Source organism: Anser cygnoides, chromosome 4, assembly GCF_040182565.1.
Source record: "Anser cygnoides isolate HZ-2024a breed goose chromosome 4, Taihu_goose_T2T_genome, whole genome shotgun sequence".
NCBI classification, from domain to species: domain Eukaryota; kingdom Metazoa; phylum Chordata; class Aves; order Anseriformes; family Anatidae; genus Anser; species Anser cygnoides.
The window spans coordinates 21,016,228-21,037,617 of record NC_089876.1 but is presented as its reverse complement, the minus strand read 5'-3'; the positions used below and the strand labels follow the sequence as shown (position 1 = coordinate 21,037,617).

Here is a 21,390-nt window from a genome sequence, read left to right as displayed (position 1 = left end):
CACCTTTCTTCACTATAGGCATCCAGCTCACTGGTTTCCAGCTTAAGTTTTAAGTCAGAGAACAACATCCTCCAACCTTAATTGTCACAAAGCGCTTTTGTTGGTATGCAGTAACTACTAGGTTGGTCCAATTTTACCATATATATCCTATGGATACACAACAGTTATTGGCTTAATTGAAAATGTAGGTAGTATATTTATTGTCTTGGAAATATAATTCTTGTATTTACAGACATGACATTGAGTGTGATATGCTGAAGTTTTAAGTAATTTTCACTTCAAAGCCAGCTGTTATGGTGCAAGTAAAGAACACCATAAAAGCCACTAAAGCATTCTCAGAAGAGGAAGAAGGAATGAAAAGAGATTTTGCAGAACACGGTTTTCCTTTCTGAAGGAAGCTCTCTTTCAGGAGCTAGTCTTCATATCATCTCATTTCAGAGATAATATGTTTTTCTCTGAGCTTTGAATTTGCAGTCATAGCCTCCGTTTTCTCTGTCAAAGGTTAACAAACAAAACACTATGCCTTATAAATACTGCACACCCTTCATTTTCTAACATCACTGTTTTTCTTCCTGAATTATAACACTATTTGTTTAAAAGAAATAAAATTCAGGACTGTAATATTGTCAAACTTACTCTACCTCACAGAGTAGTTATACATTTTTTCAAAGTTTTATGACCATAGATTAATAAGATTTTTTTTTTAAAGCTAAAAATATAGTATTTCTCCATTGTTATATAAATAAAAGTCACCTGTTAATTCTTCCCAAACTATAAATCTTTTTATTCTAAATACATTTATGGATTTTATGTTCATGATATTAAGTTTTTCAGTGTCAGATTACAAGTAGAGACGATGCAGTTGAATGATTTCATTGCAAAAACAAACAAACCAAACTAAACCAAACACAAACAAAAACAAAAACAAAAACAAAACCATAAATAAATAAGAAACAAAGATGAATGACAGGGAAAGAAGTAAGGTAAATGAAAAAGCTTGAGATTTTATTTTTAGTGAGCATTGCTCAAAAATTTTCATTACAAATTCTTGATTTGTTGATAAAGTTGCAAAATAATAGTGAACAATTAATTAATTATGCACTGATAGCCTCTTCTGAGTTGTGCTCAGCATCCCACTCTGATATGACATCAGTGATTATCAGTGACTATACTGTAGTTTGTTACCGAGGTTTCCAGCCCCCTTACTAGGTGGTCATTGCCAGGAGTACTGTATATATTATGTATGATTACACCTTTCAAGATCCACTGTGAAGTAGTTTCTAAGCAGCCAACACACATGAATAGCACATGAATACTGTGCCTGTTTTTTTGTTTTGTTTTTGTTTTTGCATTTTTTTTAAGCAAAACTTCTTAGATTTTCTTACAGGAAAGCAATAGGGTTTTGAGAAAACAATCAAAATCTATTATATAGGTCTTACTTAACTTCCGGATGATTTTTTTTTTTTTTCTAGTAGGTTGATTTCTCCTCCCACTCTCAAAGAAAGTACTCTTTGATCTGATAAATCTCCATCAAAACAGATGTCTGTTCTTGTGAAGACCTGTCTCTCTTGATGAATTCTGATCACCTGTAACCACAGGACTAAAGTATTTTTTTATTACTTTTTTTTTTTTTTTTGGAAAAAAGATCCCACCACTCAGATAGATCAAAGCAAGATGATGCTTCATTACGTACTTGATAATATGATTTTTTCATTACTAATAAGGAGCTGTGGGTTTTACACTGATCTGGCATTGCAAGGTCTCAGGATCAGTATTGCAAGGTCTCAGGCTTCCCATGTCTCCAGCTGAGTTAGCTTGTTTGAAAGCAAGTGGCTGGGTGACTAGTGCCTCACCTGTTTCAGCAGCAGGTCTGTGAACACCTCCAATAAAAAACTTAGGATGCTGATAACCTTCCACCATTTCCCTGTGTGAGGAAAACTGGTGCTATCAATCCTCAGGACCCAGAGACACAATGGAGAGGTAAATATAGTGCTAAAGGGAAAGAGCAAATATTATCAAGTCTTCTTACAGAACAATTTTAAGGATACTGTGATAATGATACTAGAGTTTTTCTGTACTAGTTTTGACTGTGTGTGTTGGCATTGTTTGTATTTTGATAAGACATTATAGATTTTAATTAGATTATAACAGTTTTTTTTTCTTCCTATTGTGCTTGGTGTTTTGCCAGAATTGTGAGTGTAAATGTATGCCTGTAGAGTGACCGCTCTGAGAAATTAAGTAGTTGGCTTCCATAACTTCATAAACAAAATGTTAAATAAAGAGGAACTGTTTGTATTAGCTTTAAAAGCACTTGTAGTTTGTTTAATTAATCATTTAAGACTGAAATATAGTTTAGATATAAAATACAGACCTTTTGGCTTTGCATCTCTGTTGGGATACTCACATCATCAACTTTAGATATGTTATTTTAGGGTAGTAAGTCAATGGCCTATTTTCCACAAATACTTAGTGTGATTAATAAAGAAAGGATAAATTCACCTCTCCTGAAAGAGTTAAACCAAATCCTGAATGCCTGTAGGTGGACTACCTGGGTGATTGCTTAACCCAGACCTACCTTGCCCTGTGCTCCAGCTGCCAGCCCTGCATAGGCATCAAGCGCAACCCACTCCTATAACACAACCCCCTTCCTTGCTTGTAGTGTGTGTCCCTATAATCTACTTTATAACTTAATTTATGTATGTTTTCTATGATCTCTCTCTCTCTCTCTCTCTCTCACACTTTTTTTTTTTTTTTTTTGCCTCATCCTGGTAGTGCTTCTTGCCTTGGTTAACCAGGATTACTATGTAGAGAGAATGTAGGAAGAATAAGCCTTTAATTTAGGCAAATAATTAAAATAGCAGCTGTGAATAACCCCATTACTTCCTATTATGTCCACAAGTGTATTAAAGGAAAAGCTAGACAGTCTCGTATAATATATAACAATTTTCATCTTGTTATTTTAGATGTGTAATATTCTGAATTCTAAAATACAAGAATAAATTTGTTTCTTTAAGCAAAAATGGCATTTACCAAATGCTACTTTTTGGGATCATCTACCCCCCCCCCCTTTTTTTTTTCATTAAAGATTTGAATTTCAAAGGACTACTCAAATGGGGGAAAAATTGAGTCACACTACTCTATGTTCTTGTTTTCAGAAAGAAATTAAACTTTCAAAAGGAGACTTATATGTCATTACTGTTTTGATGAGGTGGTTAGCTATGCACCCATGTATATGGCTGCTGACCTCCTGAGTTCTATGATACCATATTGGATCAATGAGAAATTATTTTTTTTTTAAATATAATAATTTAAAATAATTTAATGCCACGTAGCCATATTTGTTTTTTTTTTCCCTGCAGATGAATCCCCTCAGAATGGCTTCTGACTAATTTTTTTTTTTCACCTTGATCTCTCACATTTTCTCTGGCAAAAAAGGAAATGTAGTTATTGTCCAAAAAATATACCTATTCATTTATTTCTGGCATAGTTATAAACCTGAGTAAATAATCTAGAAAATACAAGGAGGGCAAGTCTAATTAATCTTGTATGATTTGGAATTGCAAACATAATCTTGGTATTCATTAAACTATTCAAGAGACATTTCATGAATCTCTATGCTTGTGTTCAAATATACATTTGCTCCTAATAAATATATCAATAAAAGCAGTAGGAAAGAAAGAGGGAGCAATTAGAAGTTTTTTTCTTAAAAAAAAAAAAAAAAGAAGAAAAAGTTGGAGGTCTTCCTGCAGAGTTTGATTTTAATTGATCCCTTATTAATTTGCAGAAAATAAAACTACTGTCTTGTGGTATATTTGCCTTTTGAGCTAACAAGGTCTGATACAAATCATGGAAGTAACAAAGGGAGCACCTTTTTTCTCCAATTGTCCAGTTTTTCAAATGTGAATATAAATACAGATGTTGAAGACAACACGAGTAACTATGAGAAAGATGAAAAAATGTTACGGAGGAAACGTAACTTAAAAGTCCAACGGAAGAAATGAAGCTTCTGTAAACTGGACTTTTGTTCATGGCACAATGTATATTCTTTAGGAAAAGGAAACAAGAAAAAATGTTATGGACTCAGGAATTTAGTAGAAATTCAATTCAATTAAATATATGCATAATATTTTCCTTTTAATCACTTCTACAGAATGTTGCAATGAGTTCACTTCCTGGACTGTTGCCATAGGAGAGCTTTAGTTAGGGCTTCTCCTTTTGCTTTGGTCTGGTAGACACCTGCTCTCAGATTTCCTATGTTTAGTGTACTATTGTAAAAGTATAAAGCAACCATGGATCAAATGAAACCACTGTGAAAATAAAAGGTGTCAGACTGCAATCCTAAAACTTCCATGAGATTCTACCTACTCCATGAAGAAAGAATTGCATTTAATGTTGAGTTTACTGAAACCTACCTTATTTGGGTCATTTCAGAGCATCAAAAAAAAAAAAAATTTTTATAGTGTTGAAACGTGTAATTCTGATCGAAAGTTCCAAAAGATTTTTGACATGCAGAACTAATTTTCCTCACAAGGTTTGCTATGAAGAAAAATAAATACGCCATATTTTCATTACGATGTAGTAGAAAAAAATTAGAAGATCTAGAACCATTCACATAATCCTTTAATAAGTTTGCAACAGTCAGTCAAGATGTGGTTTTTCTGTTTTAAATTATTATTATTTTTGTTTTTATTTTGGTAGCCTGAATGGTTTGTGACATAGGATTCTGTGCAAACAGTTTTAATCTTAGTTATATCTTCTAGAAATTACTGGTCTATCATATCTCAATTTCCATTTGAATAAAGAGACTCGTAGAACAGACATTACAGGCTGAGAAAGTTTTTATTTTTTAATAAAGTTAGAAATTTTGTAAAATTTAGTTTTCATGTGTACCTCAGCTACGTGAATAGAATGGATTCTGCATTAATCAAGATTGCATGCAACTGAATGATAATAATGATTTACAACAGGACTAGCGGGACCTTTATTATTTGCAATTGCAGTAAATACCTTACTGATGTTTTTGGGAAGAAAAAAAATGTTAACAGAATGGTTTTAGATAATAACAATTTTTACTGCTGGTAAATAGTTTCAGAGTTCCAGAATTATTGTCTGACTAAGCACAGGAAGAGAATAAATTATGTCATACACATATGAAGGATAGTGGTGTCTTTCCATGGAAGGACAAAATGGCATCAGTGTACAGATTTTAGTCAGTATCTAATTTCCTCTAACCAATTTGATTTGGGGGATTAAATTATTGCAGAAGAAGGAATGTTACATTTCTTAATTGACAAAGGGAAAGGGATGTTAATGCAGCTTTATAGCTTTGGAAATAAGTGTGAATAATTTCACTGAATGTTTTTGTCAGTCTTTACACAAATAATAAAGATGCACTAAAAGTCTGCTGGCAACGCATTCATAGGAGATGTTATCTGTGCAGAGAAGGAAATCAAAGTGTCATATAGGAAGAATGAGATTATCCCAAGTACCCAAATAGAAACAGAATGAAGTATATCACTAACAAGTGTACTGCTAAGTACACATGGATAATCATAAGCATTAACAGTCACAAACATTCAGCAACTATGAATCATGCCTTGGAAAAAGTCTTATGGACCTGACTTAAATGTATTATTTAAAAAATAATAAAATTATATTTTCTTGATCTTTATTGAGTATTTGAGTGTTGAATTTCATCTTCCAGTGTAGTTCTACAACCTTAATGGGTGACACAGTACTCTAAAAGGGAGAGAAAATGAGCTTGCCACCATATGTCAAGTTATTGGATTCCTGCTCTGTGTGTGTGGATGGCAGTATTGCTTTGTGACTTACGGCTGATAAAAAGGAAAACAATTCAAGGCAGCAGATTGTAGGACTTAAATATAGATTTCAGATTCCCATTTAATTATTTGTAAGAAAACAAAACTTTTTGTTTGTTTCATTTTTTGTTCCTTTTTTTGAGTTTATTATAGTATTTGTTTTGGTAGGAGAGAGGATATTTTGCTCTCCTGTTATTTCATGTGGAACAGAAGTTTTAAACGTTTTCCTTCCCATTGGTCATGATGATTTGGATGGTCTTACATCTTTGTGGAATCTGGCCAAAGACAAATGATGAAGCTGTCATCAGGTTTTCATTTTCTTCGTTTCTTTTGATTCTTATGGTTTTAGTTTGTTTCGCCTGCAGTAGATCTAGAGAAATCCCAACACTCTAGGAGCAAAACCTGAGGATCCCAAATTCACTGAAAAAGCATTAAAACCTCTATAAAAGGCTGCTTCATCTGAATTCCTGCCAATATATTCCACTCACAGAATCATAAACTCACAGAATCATAAACAAATAGATAAATCTAGACTTTATTATTATTATTATTATTTTAATACAGGATTAAATTTAGCCTTTTTTATTTATTTTTTAAATACAGAATTCAATTTAGCCATTTTGTCTTTAACAATGTGTCATCTGTATGACTGTGTATTGTTTTCTTATGCTCTCTGATCCACTATTAACACAGAAGCATCAGATTCTAGTTTGCTACACTTCCTAGTCAGCCCAGTACCATTTTCCCTTTTTTTTTTCAACCCCACCCCCCCACCCCTGCCTCCCCAGAATCATTGAGGTTGGAAAAGACCTCTAAGAATCACCCACTAAACTGTGTCCCTTCTTGGGTGGACACAGAGAAGAGACTGTTATATCCTGATGTATCTTCCCCAGCTGTTTTTTTTTTTTTTTTTAATTGCTGTCATGATACAGTGAATTCTCTCTAAGTTGGTTGGAAACTTCAGAAAGTTTCTCTAAAGTATTATCTTTTAGTTGGTGAAACTCTTCAGAAAGTTTTTCCACAGCCGAGACGCAGGCCTCTAGGGAAGAAGAGAGACATTCTTCGTACCGCCAAAGTTGTTTAGCCAACTCATCCACCGTGGGTTCCTCATGGTCTTTCCAGGCCATTATTGCCAATTAGTTGGCATATGATGATGGAGCACTCCGTACAAACTTCTGCCACATGGGTCATGTACACTTGACTTCATCTGGATCTTTGAATAGCTGGTCACTGTCTAGGTCCTCATAAATCACCTCCCGTACAGCTAATTCCCTCAGGTACTGGATTCCCTTCTCCATGGTAGTCCATTATGCCTGGTTGACATACAAGATCTTCCTTGAAGGGATACCTTTCCTTCACACCTGACAGGAGATGCCTCCAGAGGGTGAAGATTTGTGCTCCATTTCCAATTGCTTTGTTAATGCCTGCATTCCTAGCAAGGGATCCCAGATGCCTGGCTTCCCTGCCCTCTAATTCCACACAATTGGCTCAGGTGTCCCTGCACTGGAGCAGCCAAGTGACAAGGTGCTCAGTTGGACAACGACCAAAATCCTTTCGCATATCTTGTAGCTCATGCTGGGATAGGCCTCGTGTAGTTATTGATGCTTTTATGATATCTTCCTCTTCATCTTCCCCTTTGGGTGATGGCCCACCCACTGTGGAGTAGCCTATCTCGTCGTCGTCTTCCTCCCCAGTCTGAGTAGGAGTTCTTCTGTGTTCTAAACGATGTGACTTTCTCATCCATTGTTTCATATTGGTTACAGGAGCAACTTGCACTGCTACAGTTTTTTTCCCTGACCCAGCTGCAGGGCCTGTCACAGGGGTTGGAGTGGCAGCTGGGGGTGCAGTGGCTGCTGGGCCTGTTATAGGGCTTGGAGTGGCCACAGGGGCTGGAATGGCCGCAGGGACCATCCTAGGGGTTGGAGTGGCTGCAGGGGTTGGAGTGGCCATTGGGCCTGTTACAGGAGTTGGAGTGGCCGCAGGGTTTTTCACTAGGCTTATAGTGGCATTAATTGCAGCTTGATAGGCGTAGGCCAGACCCCAGCACGTTGCAGTGGTTTGTGTATCTCTTTGGAATTGCCAGAGTGATGACACCCCTTTTTCAAGCATTCTACCATTTTTTTTAGCATTTTGCAGCTGTTCAGGGGTGAATTTCCAAAGCACTGGAGGTGCCCACTGCTCTAGATGCCTGCCCATATCCTCCCACACTCCCTGCCACTCAACTATCCTGCCTCAGGACAGATCTCTGGATGGCATTCCTGAGTAGTTGTTTAACCTTAAACAAAATTTGAAGTGCATTCAGGAGACATAACAATAACAACATGCTGGTCTGAACATCCCAAGGATATTCAAAATCTTGAAGAGCTATCGTAACTAGCCCGGAGGAGAAAAGTGGGGTGAAGGAGAAAGGGAGAGTGAACAAGTAGGAAAAAATATCTCCCCCTGTCCCCTCCATAGATTGGCTTCCTGAAGGAAAAAGGCAATAGGTGTAATTGTTAGTAGTTTCTGAGATATGGTTTCCAAAGTATAGAGTTGATGGCAGTGCTGAGTACATATACCAGGTTAGTCTCATGACTAGCAATTTTGTCATATCATAAGCCAGTGTTATACAGTACAGTAAAATAATAATAAACCAGCTCCTGGAAAGGATAAACAGCATGACTGGAAACACATACAGTAAGTAATGTGCTATATAACTCAATTTGGAAAACAGGCACAGCTGACCTGAGATCAAAGCAGTCAACATTGTGACTAGCAACTATTAAGCAGGTCTAATACCAATTTTGTTTTAACACACTGTGGTCAGATCTGTCGTTATCTCAACCCTTTGAGCCCCATGTTGGGCGCCAAAAGGACTGTTGTGATTTAACCCGGCCGGCAGCTAAGCACCACACAGCCGTTCACTCACCCTCTCCCCTCCCTCTCTGGGATGGGGTAGAGAATTAGAAAGAAATGAAAGTCTGTGGGTTGAGATAAAGACAGTTTATTAGGACAGAAAAGAAAGGAAAATAATAATAATAATGATAATAGTATTACTACTAATAATGTGTATAAACAAGTGGTGCACAATGCACTTGCTCACCACCCACTGACCGATGCCTAGCCTACCCCTGTGCAGCCACCCCCCCACCCTAGCCAGCCCTCCCTTATTAATTGTTCAGCAGGGCGTCAGATGGTATGGAATACGCCTTTGGCCAGTTTGGGTCAGCTGTCCTTGTTCCTTGTCCTCCCAGTTCCTGATGTACCCCCAGCCTGCTCACTGGCAGGATAGCATGAAAAGCTGAAAAGTCCTTGGCTTAGTGTAAGCACTGCTCTGCAATGATTGAAACATCAGTGTGATATCAACATTACTCTCATCCTAAATCCCAAACATAGCACCACACCAGCTACTAGGAGGAAAAATAACTCTATCCTATCTGAAACCAGGACAGTCATCCAAGAGTTAGGGAATGTTTACAGCCCTTCCTATGTGTGTACCCAATGTCTCTGCCAATGTCTCTGAATCCTTCAAATTGTCTGCATGTTGGTCTAGGATCTGAAATGAGCTAGCTGGCTTTCCAGAAAGGAAAATTTAGAACTGTGTTGTTTCCCACTTGGCACCTGCAGCTGTTTGTGACGTGGACACAAAATATTGAAATAATGAACTCTGAATTTAAAGGCAGTGCAGTTAAGTGTTTGCTCAGTTCCTACAACAGAGAGTTGTTCCTGCAACATTTATTTATTTATTTATTTATTTATTTTAACTTTTATCTCTTAAGAGTTTTTTTCTAAGGAAAAACAAACAAACATATTTTCTTTGTATTAATGCACCTTTCATTTCACTTATAGAATAAGTGGTTTGTCTAGGTGTAAACAAAGGTTTACTGGTATGCCATAAGACTGTGTAAGGCTGTGTCTGCGCATATTCTATATTTATTACAACATGCTACAACTGCCTCTACAAACAGAGGAATCCACATTTACTTTGTAATCTTAATTACTTCAGTCTTTCATATATTTATATATATTTAAAATCAGTCTTCTGATTACTTGATTGAATTTCAAAATCTATAGCTATGATAAACAGTAGCACATTGTAAGAATGTGTGATTATTATTTTTTCATTAACATACATTTACAAAGTTAAATATTTCTGATCTCCAAAATAGTTTTATCAGAGCTTTCTTATACAACTTTAGTTCCTTGTTATAGAACCTGAAAAAAAACTGTAAACCAGTGAAGTGATATGGAAGCCCATTGTTGATGAGAATTACTTTAGAGTTCTATATGTGACCTTTATAAACTTTTGATACCTTCCATTGAATGATATTCTCTAAATAATTACATTTGGTTTTACAGCTGATTTTTTCCCCTTCACACAGCTAATTTCATAGCAATAAAAGTCACTTCTTTGAGCTCTGATAGTAAAATGATGGTAGTTATGTCTGAATTTTGTTTATTTGTTCAATATTTCTGAGGGTATCTAATAATATTTTTTTTTTTTTGCGTATACATCTTTATCCACATATACTGATATGTTAATATCATTATATCAAACAGATTTTTAAAATAATTGTCTTTTTTAAGAACATTCTTGGCACAATATATTTTATGAAATAATTTTCTAAAAGTGAAACCAAAATGACAGTCATAATGGTCTAGATCACAAATTGTTGTGTTAAGATTTTCCATTTAAGTAAATTGCCTAAGTGCATATAATTTTATATGTAATTGTCATTGTTAAAACACAGAATTGCTTTGGTTCCAACTATCCATAAGTTCAACATACCTGCCTACCTCATAGTTTTGCTTGCTCTATTTAGAATGGATTCCACATTTAGGATTATGTGAAAGCTGGGAGATTTGAACTGTGGTGAAGCACCATGACAGCAATAGCAGCTCAACATTGTACTACAGTGAGTTTCCCAACAAAGAAATAAGCAAAGAAAACTCATGTGGAAGTTGCTACTATAGCCATGATTCACAAGTTTAACACAGATACAGAAAAAATGCTCGGAGTCCATGAGAGCTCGTTTGATTGAATGATCAAATCAGTTATTTAATGCTGACTTTCTAATGAGTATTAACCATAAAAATGTTGAATGTATGAATATTGTACCTTACAGTCATTTTAAAACTGGCTATTTGGCATTTTTTTCCCCAATCATTTTATTCACAAACATGCTTTTATGTAGTGTTCAAAAGCATTTGTGAATTGTGTGAATTTTTCTACATAATTTCACATGAAATTAAAAAGAGGAAAAAAAAAGTGTGGAAAAAAAATGTTACATTCATGCACTCAGAAAGGCAATAAAAAGCACCTAAACATAGATTTGAAGTACAAATTGTAAAAGTTAACTTAGTTTTATATCCTGCCAGCCAGCTTAAAAATTATGGAAGTAAATGGCCCATCCCAAAGCTAGTACCAGGTGGTTAAGATTCACATGTTGACAGAATTGCACCAGGAAGAATGTAAAATATATACTTTGAAGTTAGGCTGGGCAAAAAAGCGAACAAGACAGTCCCATGGGAGGTGAAACAGCTACTGCAACCAGCTCCATCAAGCAACTCTAAGAAGTCAAGAGAGAAATAGGTGGTCAGAAGTCACAGCAGATTCACCTTTTCACCAGGTTAGTTCATGACAAACATCCTTATAATAGGAGATTTTTTTGTGGTTTGACAAGTGGTTAGGTTTCTCAGCTAGGATACTTATTTCATTTTATTTTATTCTGCATCCAAATGATTTGGACCCACATGTTTTACTTGTTAGGTGAGATGTGGTATGCTTGTAATATCGGATTGCTTCTGATTTTTCTCATTATGTACTGTTCATACTACTATGTTTTGTGCAACACATTCAAATATGTTTTGCTTAAAGGAATGGAATTAGAATCAAGGCATTCCCCCCTCAACACACGCAAATGAAAATAATTTAATTACCAAGAGATAGAACTGATACTAATCCCTCCCCCCTATACCCCCCCCCCCCCCCCCCTTTATTTTTTCTTCCATGGTCTGGTTTAAGGAAGTGGCTTTTGGATAAAAGCCCATCTGAAAGAAATTCTTCCTCTCTAGATATATTATGTTGCTTTTCATTTCCTTTGCTTCTATGAATGGACTTGAAAAAAAAGTTTTCCAATTGGGTAAAAAGAAAATGTGGTTGCTTGGTCACTGTTTTTCCTTTCCAAAAATTTTCATTAGAGAAATAAAATAAGTTGTGAGATTATTTTCTCTTAAGTATTCATCAGTTAAATCATTATATCTCTTACTGAGACAATCTTCTGGATGATGCATGACTGTCTTTAAAGAGTAATACACACAGTCACTGTAGTATAAGAAATATAAGTTCTTGTGTTTTAGCATTGTTTTGTTTAGAGGAATTTGGAAATATTCTACTAATGGGCAGAAAAGTAAATAAAATCTCCATCATTACTTTAACCCATGTCTAGGAAATTGCAATATTTCACAAGATAGTTAGGATAAAGTTGAAAGCTCTGCTGCAAGATCACTTTCATTTTTTCTTTACTTAACTGAATAATTTATTTATCTATTTATTTATTTTTAAATCTTGATATTTAGAAGCATACTGAAAATAATCCTGTGTGTTACATCTTAGGGAAAGAGCTGTGACTTGCTAAAGGTCTGACCTGTGTACCAAACTCTTCATGACCTCTTTAAATTTACTTTGACTATTTTTAAGAAAAAGGATAAGGAAAAAATCTGATTCGGTTTCCTTCAACCTCCAGTAATGAGGACTAATATTGCTCTTAGGGTCTCACCACATAAACTTAGTGGTTTGTGGACAGGTAGCTGAACAGTTTTTTGAACTTTTTAATTTCTTTTCTTTACATTGATGTTGTTCTTTGTGTTCTAAATGTATCAGTCTTGTGTTAAGCTCATAGACTTTCCAAGTTAGCAAGTATATTATTGTTGATATGGAATGTTGTATTTCGGTGCATATTTTCAGGGCTGAGGAACAATGCATGTATGAGGGTCACTGGCATTCCCAAAGAGATGAGAAAAAGGGCAAGGAATAGAACTATCCTATTCTCCTGGTAGTGTTTCTACTGCTAATGTCACTAGCAGCAGAATTTAAGAAAATCTGATAAAGATGGTGGATTGGGACAAGGATTTTGAGTTATTTATATTTGGAGTAAAGCTGGCCTGGAGCATGTGTGAATAAGGGGCCAGAGGCAGTCCCAAATAAAAGAATTAGATCCCCAATCCAAATCCAGCCAATTACATGGGCTGTGCTGCATAAATGGCATATTAGAGCTTGCTGTGCTTGGACTACTTAGAAGTTGAGGGTGTGTTAAGGACAGTTTTAAACTGTAAAACTGAACTTTACTAAATTCATCAATAGCAATACACCTCTTGGTGTTTCCATCTTTCCTGTTCATGTTTGATATTTTTATTCTCTTTGTTCCCCTCTCAAAAACAGGACCTTATTATCAGCTTCTGATACTGTTTTTCTTGATTTTTTTTTGCCAGTCATCTTCATTTATTAGTCAAAACATACTTTTGCAGTACCTTGCATTTCTCCCATTCTTTGTTTTCTAGCTTTCTGTTACTTGGATGCCTTCTGTGTGGAAAACTGTTGTCCTTTTGGTGATAATGTTGCTCACATTCTTCTGTAAAATATTAATTTATGTGTGTAACAGCACTTTGCATTGTCTACAAAAGAATTAAATATTTTAGCTATATCCACATATCAGTGTATCTATTTTGTTTTGGTTTTGAGTTCAGAAACATAGCTGCTCCTGTTTAATAAAACTGCTTACCTGCATAGTTAGTTATAAATTACATTTATAAAAAGAGGAGAGATACTGAGGTAGTATTTTTGCATTAGAAATACAAATTACAACAGATACAGCTTAGTTAGAAATTACAGCACGTTTATATTTGCTAAATGCTAGTTACTGGTTAGCTAGTATGATAGGCAATATTTGGTGGGTCATGGAGTAAACAGAGGTAAACAATGATCACTTGCTGCAATTAAAGTGTCACTATTTGCTGTAGTGGTAATTTGTCTTGTGACATCAGAGATCTGGCTACATGTAAATGTTGTTTTGTTTTTCTAAATATTTTATAAAACTTATACTTGAAGGAATTTTATTCCTTCTTTTATTTGCTTTTGCATTTTTTTTTGATACGAATATGTTTCAACAGATTTGTTTACACTTATTTGATGAGACCCTAACCATTTGAAAAGATTTAAACTAAGCAAGGGCATTTCAGTAAAATATTAAAAAATATTTCTTTGTCTTTTTAGTGGTTATTATGAAGTTACTAGAACTTCCCTAGTTTGCAGTTCTAAATGAAGATATCTGCATTCCTTAACTCACATAATTCATAATGAAAATGGATGGATGAATTAGTGGTAAGTTGCCTAACAATGTCATACAGTAACTAGTTAGAAAAAAAAATAAATCTATTGTTCACTTGCATTTAAGACCACGAGTCCTTTACAAAAAAAAACACAACTGAGCTTCATTTACTTTGAAGCCATATTGAATGGGCTGAGAATACACTGCCTAGCTTGATTAATGCCCTGTGTCATGAAATATGATGAGCAAACATCTATAGTATGTAGAACCTATGTGACCTTGACAGTCTTCACTGCAAATAGTTATTAAAAATTGTGTTAAAACTCACACTGAATACTCCTCAGTGGAATACACTGGTATTATCTTAATTCATTGCCAAAACTAATTTGTAAGTAATAGAATATTCCAAACAATTTCCAGATGATGGGTTAGGTGTATTCTTCTAGTTGTGTTTTAATGAATATTAGGGAAAAAATATTGCAATACATTGGATTCTGAAAAGTGATTTCAGTGGGAAATGAACCTTTTACTCCTGATGGAAGACATTGAACAGTTTTCCAGAATAAAGCATCATATACAACACTGCAGAAAGATAGCTGTGCTCAGTATTGGAAGAACAAAGTTTTGCTTGCTATACAGGTAAAACTTAAATATTTCTGATATGTATAAGGTAAAGTGGTGGGTTAGGTGTTGGAATTGTATACTCATATACTGACCTCTAAACAATTGCTATTTCCATTTTTTTTTTTCCTAGTGGAGGCAATAAGAATACCGTAAAGAATTATTTTGGGTATTTACATTGCCTAGTACAATCTTTGCTATGTCCTCCAGGGTATCTTGTATCATCTAAGGTAGAAGCTTTCAATTCAATTTCTGCTTAAGATGTAAGAAGCAAAGAAACAATTCTATCTAGTTGCTGTATGATTTTTTTGCTTGCCTGTTTAGGAGGCCTAGATACTCATTTTCATTGGATATTACTCCAAGTCCTGAGAAAATATTTAGAATATTGCCAACTTTTATAGTTTAAATGGTATAAAATAATTACTGTTTTATAGTATTTCAGATACCTTTCAAGACAGATAAATTAAGCTAAAACACAAGTGAATGAATAAATGATAGATATGTTATCATTGTCATGAAAATTTGGGAAAACTTCAAAACAAGTTAGAAATTTTAACTTATAAAAATAATGTTATTCAAAGGTTACTTTGAGCTTTCCTTGGTTATGAATTAGTATAATCGTATCTGAGCTGGAGGACAGTTTAGACCATTGTAAATATATTCTTCCTTACTGATTGCCACATCAAATAAAATGTATTTATGGTAAAATAAAGATTTTTTTTTCTTTTCTTTTTTGTCTGTAAGGATGGATTAAGTGATTAAACCCACTGGGAGATTATTCTGACTTTGGAGATAGTAGGACTGAATCTGACAGATGTTTGCAAAAAAACACACTTATTAGAATTTAAAATACTGTAGCAAGGTGGGGATTGGTCTATTCTCCCACGTGCCTGGTGATAGAATGAGGGGGAATGGGCTAAATTTGCGCCTAAAGTTGCCCTAAAGGGGAGGTTTAGGTTGGATATTAAGAACTTCTTTACTGAAAGGGTTGTTAGGCATTGGCATGGGCTGCCTAGGGAAGTGGTTGAGTCACCATCCCTGGAGCTCTTTAAGAGACGTTTAGATGTTGAGCTTAGTGATATGGTTTAGTGAAGGACTTGTTAGTATTAGGTCAGAGGTTGGACTAGGTGATCTTGGAGATCTCTTCCAACCTGGATGATTCTGTGATTCTGTAATGCAGTAAGATATATGTCTGCATATGAACTTTAAGATTATGAAAGTCCTAATGAATATAACTGTAACCTGTATGTAAAGGTAATAACTTACATTACCTTTTGCAAGACTGGACCCTACTACAAATAATAATGCACATAGAAATGAGTACAAAAGAAAAAAGTAAATTCATGAACTTTCTAAGCATCTCTGTATATTATAGCTTGTGTGTAAAAACAACTGAACCAATCAAATTTAAAGAATGAATGCTAGTAAGTTTAATATATTTATTACAAAATACCCAATATACTATGAGAACAAGTAACTGTAGAACATATTTGCAGTAGATGTCCAATGTTAAAACTTTAGGTTCCACTGGTAACAGGTTCAAGATTTACCTGTGAGAAATATTTCAAATATAAATACCAAAAGCAAGTACAGCAGCTGGAAAATAGATGCATTTCAAGCATTTACTATAGTTTCAGAACACCAAATATTTCAAAAAAATATATATATTTTTTTTATTTTTAATTTGTATTAATGACATACTTGAAAAAAAAATCAGTGTTTCAGTATTATAAGAAGTTTATATTGACAGGATTTTGTGTAGCCAAATATAAGCTCCAGAATAATTTGTATTGCTTAAAAGAGATCATTTTTTTAATGTGCTGGTTCAAAACAAAAATGTACTTGATTTTTTGGCTTAACCCAACAGGCAGCTAAACATCAGACAACTGTTCGTTCACATCCCCAAGGTAGTTTGGAGGAGAAACTTGAAAAGAAAATGTAAGAACTTGTAGGTTGAGAAAAGGACTTTTTTTTTTTTAGTAAGAAGGGGGGGAGGAGGGGGGGAAGGAGTGAGGGACAGATGGCTGTAGTATTTTTCCCTACCTATCACCAGATGAATAGCTTCTGTAAAGATGAAGAATCTCCCTTTCACAGAAAGAATCACTGTTTTCTATCACAAGGACACGAGAGGAGCCAAGAATTTGGATCCAAAATTGCTTCTTGCATCATCTTTCTTTTCCTCATTGCAATGACTATTGGGGTAACAGTATTCAGAAAAAAATGTTTTGCTAGAGTGCTGATCAAAGTATTTGCACATTGTTGTCTCTGAGAGAATGCAGTGATGCTTAGAAAAGTGAAATCCTGGTGATTTCCTATTTTGGAATACTTAATATTAGCCACACCATGATAATTATTTTTAAGTCAACAGTTTAGACGGTAGGTAGAGAGGCCCTTGCCTTCCTTTTAAATTGTAATTAAGTTTTATGAGAAGGCACTTAAGGAAACTCCTTCAGAGAACACGGTTTAGAGATGCTGAAGCAGCAAAGTGTCAGACTTGGCTTTTGAAACAGTATTAAGTGTTGGAACAGCTGGTTACACTAGCACAAATAAAGTATAATAATCTTGCAATTGAATTTGTGCAAGCACAATTTAAAAGGTAAGCTTCCATTCATATATAGAACTGATTTCTGAATGCATTTATATATTAATTTTTAAACAGAACACCTTGACCTTGAAACTCAGCTATTTACTTACCTTTAGGGTAAACAAAATAAAAAAATAAAAAAATTATTCCTAGTATAACAGACTTTTATTCAGTTGTCTTTTGCATTAGCTTGCAAATCAGTCATTTCAACCCAACACATCAGCTTTAGTTGTAATCATTTCCTCTCCTACCAGTAAACACTGATCTTTGTGCTCATATCCATGTTGAAAAGATATTGTAACTGAAATAAAAATTGTGGTTGGTAATACTCCTCTTATGAAAGCACTCTTTGAATAAGAAGCATGTTTTAAAAGTACTATCATCTTTTTCAGGTCTCTCTTTAATCTTTCTAAATCACTCATCTGGATTGAAAATATGTTCTACCTAAGCACACCTGACTGTAAGTCTTCTTTTTTCCCACTTAAAATCCTTCCAGACAAAATTTTCTATGTAGCTAGTCAACTTTAAAAACATTCTGCCTTAATTTAGGTCATTCCTTTCCCCTATTCATGTTCTTTTTCTCTTCCACCTGAAAATAAGCATAATAGATTAAGGCAAGATATGCTGATTCAAGGATTCAGCCTTCTGCAGAAAGGGAACTGTGAAACTTTGGTTTAAGTATTAAAAAAAATGTTTCCCTTCAGAGATCTCTGACATTCAATTGCAATGTATGAGGATGGCAAAAGCTTTTCAAGGGAACAGGAAGCTGAGAGGACCTTTAAGCATCTGTTCTCTAGCTTGCCTTTCAAAAATGTTTGTCTAGAGCTTCACTATTAGATGTTGCAGTCCTCTGGAAAGAGGAGAGAGCTAGTTTCCTTTTCTTAGACAATATTTTCCTGTCACTACATTTGGCTATTCATGTCAGTAGCAATGGATTGAGTCTAAACGTGTAATGGTCACTTAGAAGTGTTCTTACATTTTATCTTTCTTTTTTCCTTGTATCTGAACAATCTGAGTCAAAAATATATGTATTAGCTAGTTGATAAACAGGAATCTGCTGAATCTATTGGCTATCATCTTCAGTTCTTTGTTTAGGTATTTCCACATAATTGGAACTAATGTGACATTAATCTGATGGCAACAGCTGTGTTATCTTTATTTCATTAACATTCACAATTTAGAAAACTGTTAAATCTTTTGTTATGCTTTCTCTCCTTTGAGAGACTGAAGGAAAACAAGATTCTTTTAATGGTATCAAGTAAAGCCCTTTCCATGCCCTAGCATTTTCAGATCACTGAAAGGAATGCTTCCTCTTTTTAATCTGGTCTAGCTGATTTTTATCTCATTCCTAGCTAATTTTGACCATATGGCAATGTATCATTACCCGTTCTAAAGTTTACATCTTCTACACTTTCCTCAAGAAGGTTTTTTTTTTTTTTCTTTCTTTTTTCCCCCTTTTGGTGCTACATAGAATTCTTTCTCTGAAAGGTTTTGTTCTTTTATTCTTTTTTGTTGTTTGATTGTTTGTTTTGGAAACACAGAAATATATTATGTGACTTTTTATTTCAGATAGATTGAAAAATACTACTGAAATTTTTAATATAAACCTTTATAAAAAAAACACTCAGAAAATGATTTTAGAAAGAAAAAGAACTTTTTCAGAAACTATAAATTCTTTTTGAGGAAGATGGACTGCAAGAACATTCTGAGTAATACTCTTCCCAATATATCTGAAACCATTCAAAAATTGTTGTTGTCTCTAACCAAGCCATCTGGTAAAATTCTCTGACGTTGAAGAAGTTAACAAACAGTTTCTAAATATGGGGAAATACAGTCGTCTTATTAACTTTGCTGATGATTTTTAATGAAAGGTTTAGGGATGTAAAACACTTTTAGCTCCGTAAAACATTTGTGCTACCAAGAATGGAAGAATCCTACATAAATTTTTATTTCATATGGCAAAGATAAGTTAAATAGTAAGAAAATACATTATATTTTTTCTACACTTCAGGAATTAGGAATTCAAAGCTGCTCTTTTTTTTTTTTTTTTTTTTGAAAATGTTAGTGATATTGTCAATATCTGCAGGATTTTTTTTTGTTTATTTATTTTTTAATAAATAACCAGATTCTTTCACTTGTTCTTCTTCCAGTGCATGCTGGGATGCCAAAATGTGTGAAACCAAGACATGATTTATCCGTTTATTGTCACATATAGGGACCAATAGACCAACTATGTCCTGAGGGTGTGAACTGCGAGAGATCAATCAATTTACAGAGCTTTGGCAAACGTTGAACAGCTGGTGCTGAAATTCTTTGCTGGAGAAATGACCAACCCACCAGAGATTACAGATTTAAGCCAAGATTGATGGTTAAACCTTGTAAATAAAATCCTCTTCAAATGTGTTCTGACCGATTATGAAGCCAGTTTCAAAGCATCAGTCCACAATACTTTCTTAGAACAGGGTAGTCATTAAACTTCTGGTGTTAAACAAATTCTCTCCAAGGTGCTAGTAGCAAATACATTAGTGTTTTTATTTGCAGGGTATTTTTCAAAAGTATCTGTGGACCACTTTCTTTTCATTTGAACATTCACTAGGGTGAACTTTGATTATCAATAACTACTTTCACATACTTAACACAACAGAGGACAAGATTTGTCCTTTCAGTAGTCAGCAACAACTATCTGTTGTTTTTTAAAGTTTCACAAGAAAGGTTTGATTATGTAATAAAGTAGTTGTTTTTTTAATAGAAGAGGATGTGATTTTTGTTCAACTGAACTTGGTTTACAGCTGAACCTGGGCTTGGTTTTACAGCTGACAGTCAGGGAAGCAAATAAGCAAGGGACAAGAAAATTTGATTAAAATAGAGAAATAAAAGTATTGAATAAAAGTGTCTGAAATAATGGGATAGTGCACAGATTTTTTTTTTTTATTAAGGATATAGGGAAAGTAGGAAAGGAGAACATTTTGGGTGAAAAAGCATGTAGGAATGAGAATAACAGGAGAAAATGAGGGGTATATGAAAAGAAAGAGAAAAATCTTAATCATATTGTGTTGTTTGGCAATTCAGAAAAACATAGAAGTGAACTTCTTCAAAAATATGTAGATTTTTGAACAAATTAAAGAAGGAACTATTATCTTTCTGGACCAGGTGTCTTGTGAGGTTGTAGATATGCAGGTGTCTGTATACAGAAAAATTATCTCATATAACCCATCAATAAGAGAGCATTACATCACCTCCTTGACAGAGGAAAGAAAATTAAATTCATTAGCTTTCTATCATCTCCTTCTCTTTTTTGTTTTCTGTGAATGTGAGTCTGGAAAGAATATTTGCTGTTTTACTGATAGTTAGGCTGTGTGGACATATTGTTCTTCATAGTCAAAAGGAAGGTGAAGGAATTAGGAAAGAAATGTAGAAAGAGGATTGAAGATTAGAGAGGACTGGAAATTTCCCAGTGAGATTAGTAAATATCTGAAACATTGATGTGTAAAATCTTCCTTTTTTTTTTTTTTTTTTTTTTTTTTTTTTGTAAACCAAACTTGGTGGCAGCAGTACTTTGTTCTGGATAAAACTTAAAGCAGCCTTATAAGAAACAGTTTTGTTCCTTTTTCTCAACAAACAAAAAAGTAATAGGGATCCATTTATACACTTAAGCCTCCTCTAAGCTCTAAGGCATATTTCCTGTAGAATCAGATCATATCAGAACCAAAAATAGAGTATTTCATCTGAGTTCTTCACCACAATGTACTTTATGAATGAACCCTTACAGACCATGAATATTATGAGAGATTATCCTTGATCCAATATACTGCATTTAACACACAAATGGGTTTACAGGAAATAGATGGATGAAACCAAGTAGCTAAGCACCCGAACAAATTGTTACAGAGAAAATATTTTTTTCATTTCAGTTCAAACTAGATTTGTAATGTGTTATCTGTTTTCCTTCTCACTTCAAGATTAAAATATATTAATCGTGTCCATCATTTTTTGTTACTTTATATGCATGGTTTTCATGTGTTTCCTACACTACACAGGTTCAGAGATGAAACATGGAGGA

At 34.4% G+C, this 21,390-nt stretch overlaps 1 long non-coding RNA gene across 1 annotated transcript; it reads left to right on the top strand.

The window, feature by feature from the left end:
- Positions 1-1,628: 1,628 nt before the first annotated feature.
- Positions 1,629-21,043, top strand: LOC106039098 (uncharacterized). Its single transcript, XR_010831529.1, has 4 exons — positions 1,629-1,980; positions 14,071-14,178; positions 17,723-17,790; positions 19,481-21,043. It is a non-coding gene; the product is annotated as an uncharacterized lncRNA (long non-coding RNA).
- Positions 21,044-21,390: the final 347 nt, after the last annotated feature.